The 7369-nt window shown below is 35.9% G+C and overlaps 1 long non-coding RNA gene across 4 annotated transcripts; it reads left to right on the top strand.

Annotated features, from left to right (window-relative positions):
• Nucleotides 1-334: 334 nt before the first annotated feature.
• LOC120082444 lies at nucleotides 335-6826 on the top strand. 4 transcript variants are annotated; one of them, XR_005483178.1, is made up of 6 exons: nucleotides 335-1453; nucleotides 1527-1694; nucleotides 1898-1984; nucleotides 5649-5710; nucleotides 6206-6376; nucleotides 6448-6826. It is a non-coding gene; the product is annotated as an uncharacterized LOC120082444 (long non-coding RNA). The 4 variants fall into 4 exon arrangements; XR_005483177.1 differs by having other exon boundaries at nucleotides 1527-1984; XR_005483176.1 differs by lacking the exon at nucleotides 5649-5710 and having other exon boundaries at nucleotides 349-1453.
• The last annotated feature ends 543 nt before the right edge of the window (nucleotides 6827-7369 follow it).

A 7369-nucleotide genomic window follows, 5' to 3' on the forward strand; every position in this document is an offset into this window, starting at 1 on the left:
GTGTGCTTAATTTTACTTTAGAGTTTAAATAGTTTTGTTATTGTTGCCGATGTTGATGTGAGACTCTGAGCAATGGGTTCATCTCGATTCCTATAAGCTTAACTTAGTTTTTGGACCAAAGTAATGTCGAGCAAAGTAGAGTATATATCGTTAGTGTTCATGGTAGGAAGTTCCAATACATATATTGTTGCAATTGATGGGCTTGAAAACTAAAACGGACTGAAAAACTATTTGGGCTTTCCAAATAGAAACACTGGCCCGAAACAAAAGCAATATCACTGGTTGATTTGAGCGGAAACAAAAAACTATGTGCTAAAAGCACAATCCTCGTGAAGAATAATCTTCATCCTACACGTTAATGGCCCTGATCTACTTTAAGCACTCAGAGAAATTAAAGAACTTTAGTAACTAATCCTAATCTTCTTTCTTGCAGACAAAACCGATAGAAAAAGAAAAGCAGAGGGAAAATGTTGCCGAAATTTCTTTTAAACGATGAAGAGCTGAAGTCTGCGATCAAGAAAGTAAAGAAGATGAAGGGAAGAGGAAGGAACACCAAGAATTTACATGGTTCGGTCAAAGGAAGCCTACATCCACGGTAGAAGCTGATAATTGCTTATCAGGGAGCTACAAAGTGTATTATAAGATGAGTTTCTGTTTTCTGTAGCTATCTATCTCTCAATCTATTTTTTCTCTCTTGAATGTACAAGTAGATTACAAATGTATTTATAGACAGCTTGTGTAACTAATTTTGTTTTTTACTGCTTGTAATAACATATATGTTGGCCTTTTTTCTTTCTTTCTTTCTTTAACTTTTGAATGGGATTTTAATGATTTGAACAAGAACATCACCGATTGTGACATGCATGTATAATGTTTAGTGAAAATTATAAATGTGTCATTGGTATATTTTTGTTGAACCGTTATACATTTATTATGATTGGTGTTAATATGTTGTAAATGGTATTGTAAATGGTATATACTGTTGTATGAACAAATTTTTTTAAGATGTTTTCTTTAAACTTATGTTTTCCTTAAACTTATGTTTCCAGATTTGATAGTTTGTTTTCAAAATGTAACTTCTATCCTCAAAGAATGGATATTGAACTCATCCAATTTCGATTTCAACATAAAAATCACCCATTTGTATTCATTTGATCTGATAGATTACGTATAGGTTGCATATATGCTGCTTTATAGTATATAAAGGTGGCTACATGACTAATTTAAAGTCTATAATTTTAATCAGTGTCAGTTGATTTTTTAACTGAAAATGTTGGCCTGATGTTAAATTGCAGGCCCAAAACTAAGCTGATGAAGTCTGGTCCACGAAAGATGAGGGTAGGTGAAATGAAAGATTGAGGAAAGACCACGATTTTGAGCTGAATTGAAAACCACTTTCTCTTTTCTAATGTGAAGGAGTGAAGATCATATGGGAAATTAATTTTGGTAAAAGGTAATTTCTCTCTCTTTTTACACGAATTCTGAAACTCTCTCAACTCTCTCTAACCATTCGTTCTTTTGACAAGATTTTTGCAGGTGAAAATCAAAGATTATGAAGCATGCAGTTCACAAATGAGAATAAGAAGATGAAGATGAACACAGTGATGTATGTGATGCTGCTTGAAATTCCTACATCCATGGGGAAGGAGTGGTTTCGATTAACAAGAGCTACAAGACAATAAGAACTTCTCTTTGTACATATTTCTTTTAAATTTTTAAGTGTCTGTAGTAAATGCAAACATCTATGTATTTATAGACTATGGACTGTTACACGAATTTTTGTAATATGTTAAAGAAAATAGGACCGTTGAGATCAAAATCTTCATAAAGCTCCACCTTGATCTCAATGCATGTAGCTCTCTTCCTTCCAAATCTGATATTGTCTAACCTTTTTCAGGTAACTGGAAGCCAATCAGCTCGAGACACTTAGATAGCTTGAGCTTTGTAACATGCTTTTGTAAGCATGTCAACAACATTTTCAGAGGTATGAACTTTCAACACTTCTATTTCTTCTTGCTCTATCTCTTATAAAATGGTATTTAATGTCTATATGTTTTTTCCTAGAGTGATATTGTGGGTTTTTGGAAAGATGGATGTGGTTGTCATAATAGATTTTAACTACTGGTTGTGATATACCAAAGTCTGCCATCAAGCTCTTTAATCACAATGCCTCTAGCTTCTGCCAATGCCATATATTCTGCCTCTGTAGTTGATAGAACTGTGATTGATTATAAATTTTCCTTCCAACTTAGAAATTAGGACCATATAGGAATAGGTAGCCTGATAAAAATCTTCTTTTGTCTAAATCCCCTGCAAAGTCAGAGTCAACATAACCTTACAACTCTAGTTCTGATTCTTGTGTGTTCTGATAAGTCAGCACTGCATTTTTAAACCAAATGAGATACCTAAGTATCCATTTAATAGCCTCCTAATGCCTTTTGCCACTTACTAAACTAGCACAGTAGGTTAGATCAGGCCTTGTAAAGATCATCAAATACATTAAATTGCCCACTACTTGACCGTAAGGAACTGATTGTATATGAGTTAAATGTTCTATGTCTGTTTCTATAGGAGAATTAACTGAAGATAATTTCAAATGATGTGCAATAGGAATAGATATTAGTTTAACATGAGATAGGTTGAATCTTCTGATTATTTTATCACAGTAGTTAGCCTGACTGAAACTCTGTTTCTTTTAATTTCAATCCCTAGGATCTTCTTAGACTGACCCATATCCTTCATGTCAAATTCTCTCTTTAGGAGATTCTTGACATGAGTTAGTTCACCTTTAGAACTCCGTGTTAGCAACATATCATCCACATAGAGAAGTAGATATACCTTCTTATAGATGGTTGAATTCACATAGGTATCTTCTAAAAATCAATGCTCTTTATGTAGTTATTAAACCTTCTATACCAGCATCTAGGGGGCTATTTAAGTCCATAGATAGACTTTTTTAGAACACAGTATAGGTCCTTTTTCGCCTTTTCCTCAAAACCCTTAGGCTGCACCACGTAAGTTGTCTCATCTAGATGTCCATGTAAGAAGGTAGTCTTCACATCTAGTTGATCTAGTTTTGATAGAGGTACGTTTTGCAACTGTGGAGAAGATCTTAGAGTAATCATTGCCTTCTTTCGGTGTAAACCCCTTAACCACTAGCCTTGTCTTATACCTAGGCTTTTGTTCTGTAGTAGTTCTCTCCTTTTGTTTAAAGATCCATTTGGATGCTATTGGTTTGCATCCCTTAGGAAGAGGAGCTAGGGTCTAAGTGTTATTCAAATTTAGTGATTGCATTTCCTCACACATAGCTTCAATCCAGTTCCTTGCATTAAGGTAGCTCACTACCTCTTCAAAGGTATCTGGTTCTTGGTCATTTGAAGCCGTTGTAACATTCAAAACTAGATTCATATAATTTGTTTCAGTATGCGTAGCTGGAAGAACAATCACCCTTCTCTGTCTGTCCCTAGCTAATGAGTATTGACTCAAATTAGGTTGAGCTTCAACACTTTCAACTTGCTCACCTGTTGTTTCTTCTTCTTCTTCTGGATCACTTAGAGGATTTATAGTTGTGGATGTATCTTTGGGATTGTCCACCTCAATTCTATTGGTAGGACTCTTAAGGATTTCAACAGTAACATTCTCCCTTTGCATAAACATTTTTTTTTCTCTAAATGTGACATCTCTACTGATAATAAATCTCTTCTCAATTGGATTCTACATCTTGAAATCCTTCACACCATCTGTAAACCCCACAAACGTACACTTTATAGCCCTAGACTTAATTTTTCCCTGGTTTTGATATATGTATCCAATACATCCAAATACCCTTAGATTTTCTAGGTTATGTGGATGCTTGAACCATTTTTCTTTAGGTGCTAGGTAGTCTAGGGATGTATGTAGGCATCTGTTTAGGATATAAATTGTATAGGCAGTATCTTCAGCCCAATATTTCTCACTAAGTATATCATCAGACGGTAAGCATCTTACCTTTTCCATGATGGTTCTGTTTAGCCTCTCTGCCATCCTATTTTGTTGAGGTGTAAATCTAACGGTCTTGTGCCTTGTGATTTCCATCTCTTTACAAAACTTATTGAACTCATCACGACAAAATTCCAAATCATTGTTTTTAATTTCCTTTGAGGTTTGCTTCTCAATCATGAGTTTCTATTCTTTAAATTTATAAAGAATTTGATCTTTAGATTTAAGAAAGAAAACCTAACTTTTCCTTGAGAAGTCATCAATAAAGGAAAGTAAATACCTAGAGCCACTTAGGCTTGGTGTTGGGGCTAGTCCCCAAAAATCTAAGTGAATGTGGTCAATGATGGCTTTGGTTGAATGTTGTGCCTCAGTAAAGTTGTATCTGATAGCTTTTCCCAATACACAATGTTCACAAAAAATGAGTTGGTCTGTAATTCCCTTAGGTAGAATACCCTATTTGGACAGAATTTCCAGCCCCTTAGCACTGATATGAGACAATCTCTTATGCCAAGTGTCAGCCTTTTTCAATTCATTAGTGGTCACTGCCTAGGCCCCTGTCATCATTTCAACTCCTCTGACCATAAATAGGTCATTGACCTTTTCTCCAACCAGAACCACCTTAGAATCTTTAAGAACTTCAACAGTCCTCCCTTTCCTTGTATTCACACCCCACTGCATCTAGCATTCCCAAAGAGATTAAATTTCTCTTGAGAAGTGGTACATGTATTATATTTCTAAGGAGTTTCACAGTCCCATCTTTAAATTTTAAAGACACTGAACCAATCTCTTAAATTTTACAAGCTTGATTGTTGCCCATGTAGACCATTTCTCCATCAATTTCTTTGTAGGTATTAAACCAAGGTCTCATAGGGATCATATGAGCGAGAGGGGAGGGATGAGTGAGAGCGAGAGGGGAGGAATGCAGAGAGCGAAAGGGGAGGATGAGCGAGAGCGAGAGGGAAGGATGAGCGAGAGCGAGAGGGGAGGATGAGCGAGAGCGGGAGCGAAAGGGAGGAATGAGCGAGAGCGAGAGGGGCCTTTTGTTGCAGATTGCAGAGAGCGAGAAGGGATTGGGGAAGGGATAAAAATATATATATAAATTTGGGGTCGGGGATTAATCGGGGTCGGGGTCGGGGTCGGGGATACTGTCCTCATCCCCGCCCCGTCCTCGGATGAGGCCCCGAATAAATTCCCCAATTTGACCCCATCCCCGGCCCGAACGGGGCGGGTCCCCGCAGGGACCCACCTCATCGGGTTTTTTTTGCCAACCCTAGTTTACATGATTGGTTTTGTCTTGCGTTGAGGCTAGTGCATCGGAGTAAATATAGAAGCCTTCTACAATAGAGGCTTCAGGCTATTTTCCTTTGACCTCTCTCTCTTTTTCCTGATTCTTTCTCTTTAAAATAAAATAACCTTTGATCAGGTAGCATTTCTTTTTGTAGTATTTGCACTTGATTTTCTATTTAGGCTTATTCTCATCTGTATGTTACTATTTTCCTCCCTTTGAGTGATTTGGCTTGAAATTTCCTTTCATAAATAACCCTTTACCACTAGGTTGTTCCTTCTTCACTGATTGTAATTCAAGTTCTCTTGTTCTTAAGGTTGTGATGATTGCAACAGTGGTTATAGTATCAATTCCGTATTTTAAAGCATTTTTAATTTCTCTGTAGGAGTCTGATTGAGAGTTTAGAAGCACATAGACCTCATTTTCATCACCAATTTTCTCCTCAAGGTTCGTAAACTCAACAATAATTTTCTTAAGTTCATCAAGGTTGTCAGAAAGTGATCTTGATGAGTCCATTTTGAAAGTAAAGAACTCTCCCTTAGGTACATCTTATTTGGAAGATTCTTAGTTGCATACAAACCTTCCAACTTAGTCCAAATCCTGTAGGTTGTCTCTTGATCAAGGACTTGCCTCAAGACATTGTCACTTAGATTTAGAACCAAGGTACCATAGGGTACCAGCTCCCAATCTTCCTTCTCTTGAGCTGTGACTGTGTTTGGTAGGGTAGATGGATCAAGATGGGCCTTGTGAGCCTTCTGTTGGCCAAGAATGGCTCTGATTTTGGCTTTCTACAGGCCAAAATCACTCTTTCCATCGAACTTCTTTACTTTAAATCTTTCTACTGCTATGACTTCACTGAATCTTGATGCTTGATTCTCCAAGAACAAAAAACTAGTTTTTATGTTTTGATACCAATTTTGTTGGGATGATGTTAAATTGCAGGCCTAAAACTAAGCTGATGAAATCTAATCCATGAAAGATGAGGGTAGGTAAAATGAAAGGTTGAGAAAATGCCACGAATTTGAGCTGAATGTAAAACACGTGGTGAAAACCACTTTCTCTTTTTTTATGTGAAGGAGTGAAAATCATATGGGAAATTAATTTTGGTAAAAGGTAATTTCTCTCTCTCTACACGAATTTTGAAACTCTCTCAACTCCCTCTAACCATTCATTCTTTTGACAAGATTTTTGTACGTGAAAATCAAAGATTATGAAGCATGCAGTTCACAAATGAGAATAAGAAGAAGATGAACACAGTGATGTACGTGGTTCGGCTTGAAATGCCTACATTCATGGAAAGGAGTGGTTTCGATTAACAAGAGCTACAAGAAGATGAGAACTTCTCTTTGTACATATTTCTTTTAAATTTTTAAGTGCCTGTAGTAAATGCAAACAACTATGTATTTATAGACTATAGACTGTTACATGAATTTTTGTAATATGTTACAGAAAATAGGACTGTTGAGATCAAAATCTTCAGAGAAAATTTGGAGAAAACTCTTACGTTTAGTGTATTCATATAGTATGCTAATGATGGTATATATAGTACAGTTCAATATAGTATGTTTAATGAATATTTGCATGATTAATCAGTACAGTTCAATATATACTACATTATATTTTATACGTTGTTTATATGGCTCACATATTGACGATAGTTCTGCATTGTCTATATTGTTTTGTTGCTAATATTAATAATGGATCATGTCTACTGGAAACATGTAGCACATAACTAATCTGCATATGTTATATGTTGTATGAATGTTTCAGAAATAAACTAAGATATGATTCGTCTAAAGCTTTCTGTACAATGTAGTGATAGGCGAAGGAGCAAATGACTTGTTAATTCTTCAAGTAGACAAATTCCATCCAATGAGAGGGTACCTATAATAGTAGATGATATATAGGTACCTTTGTAGTTTGCCAATAATCAAAATTAGAATTACTTTGTCATTCAGGTACATATTTAAATGCTTTCATCCCTTGTATATTAAATAGTATATTGTATATTTGTAGGATGAACCAATAGGTATCCAACAAGAACATAAACTAGAACGATGGGTCCCTACTGTAGATCAATTAAATAGAAGTCTGTTTGGGAACATT

Source organism: Benincasa hispida, chromosome 8 (assembly GCF_009727055.1).
Source record: "Benincasa hispida cultivar B227 chromosome 8, ASM972705v1, whole genome shotgun sequence".
Lineage (NCBI taxonomy): Eukaryota > Viridiplantae > Streptophyta > Magnoliopsida > Cucurbitales > Cucurbitaceae > Benincasa > Benincasa hispida.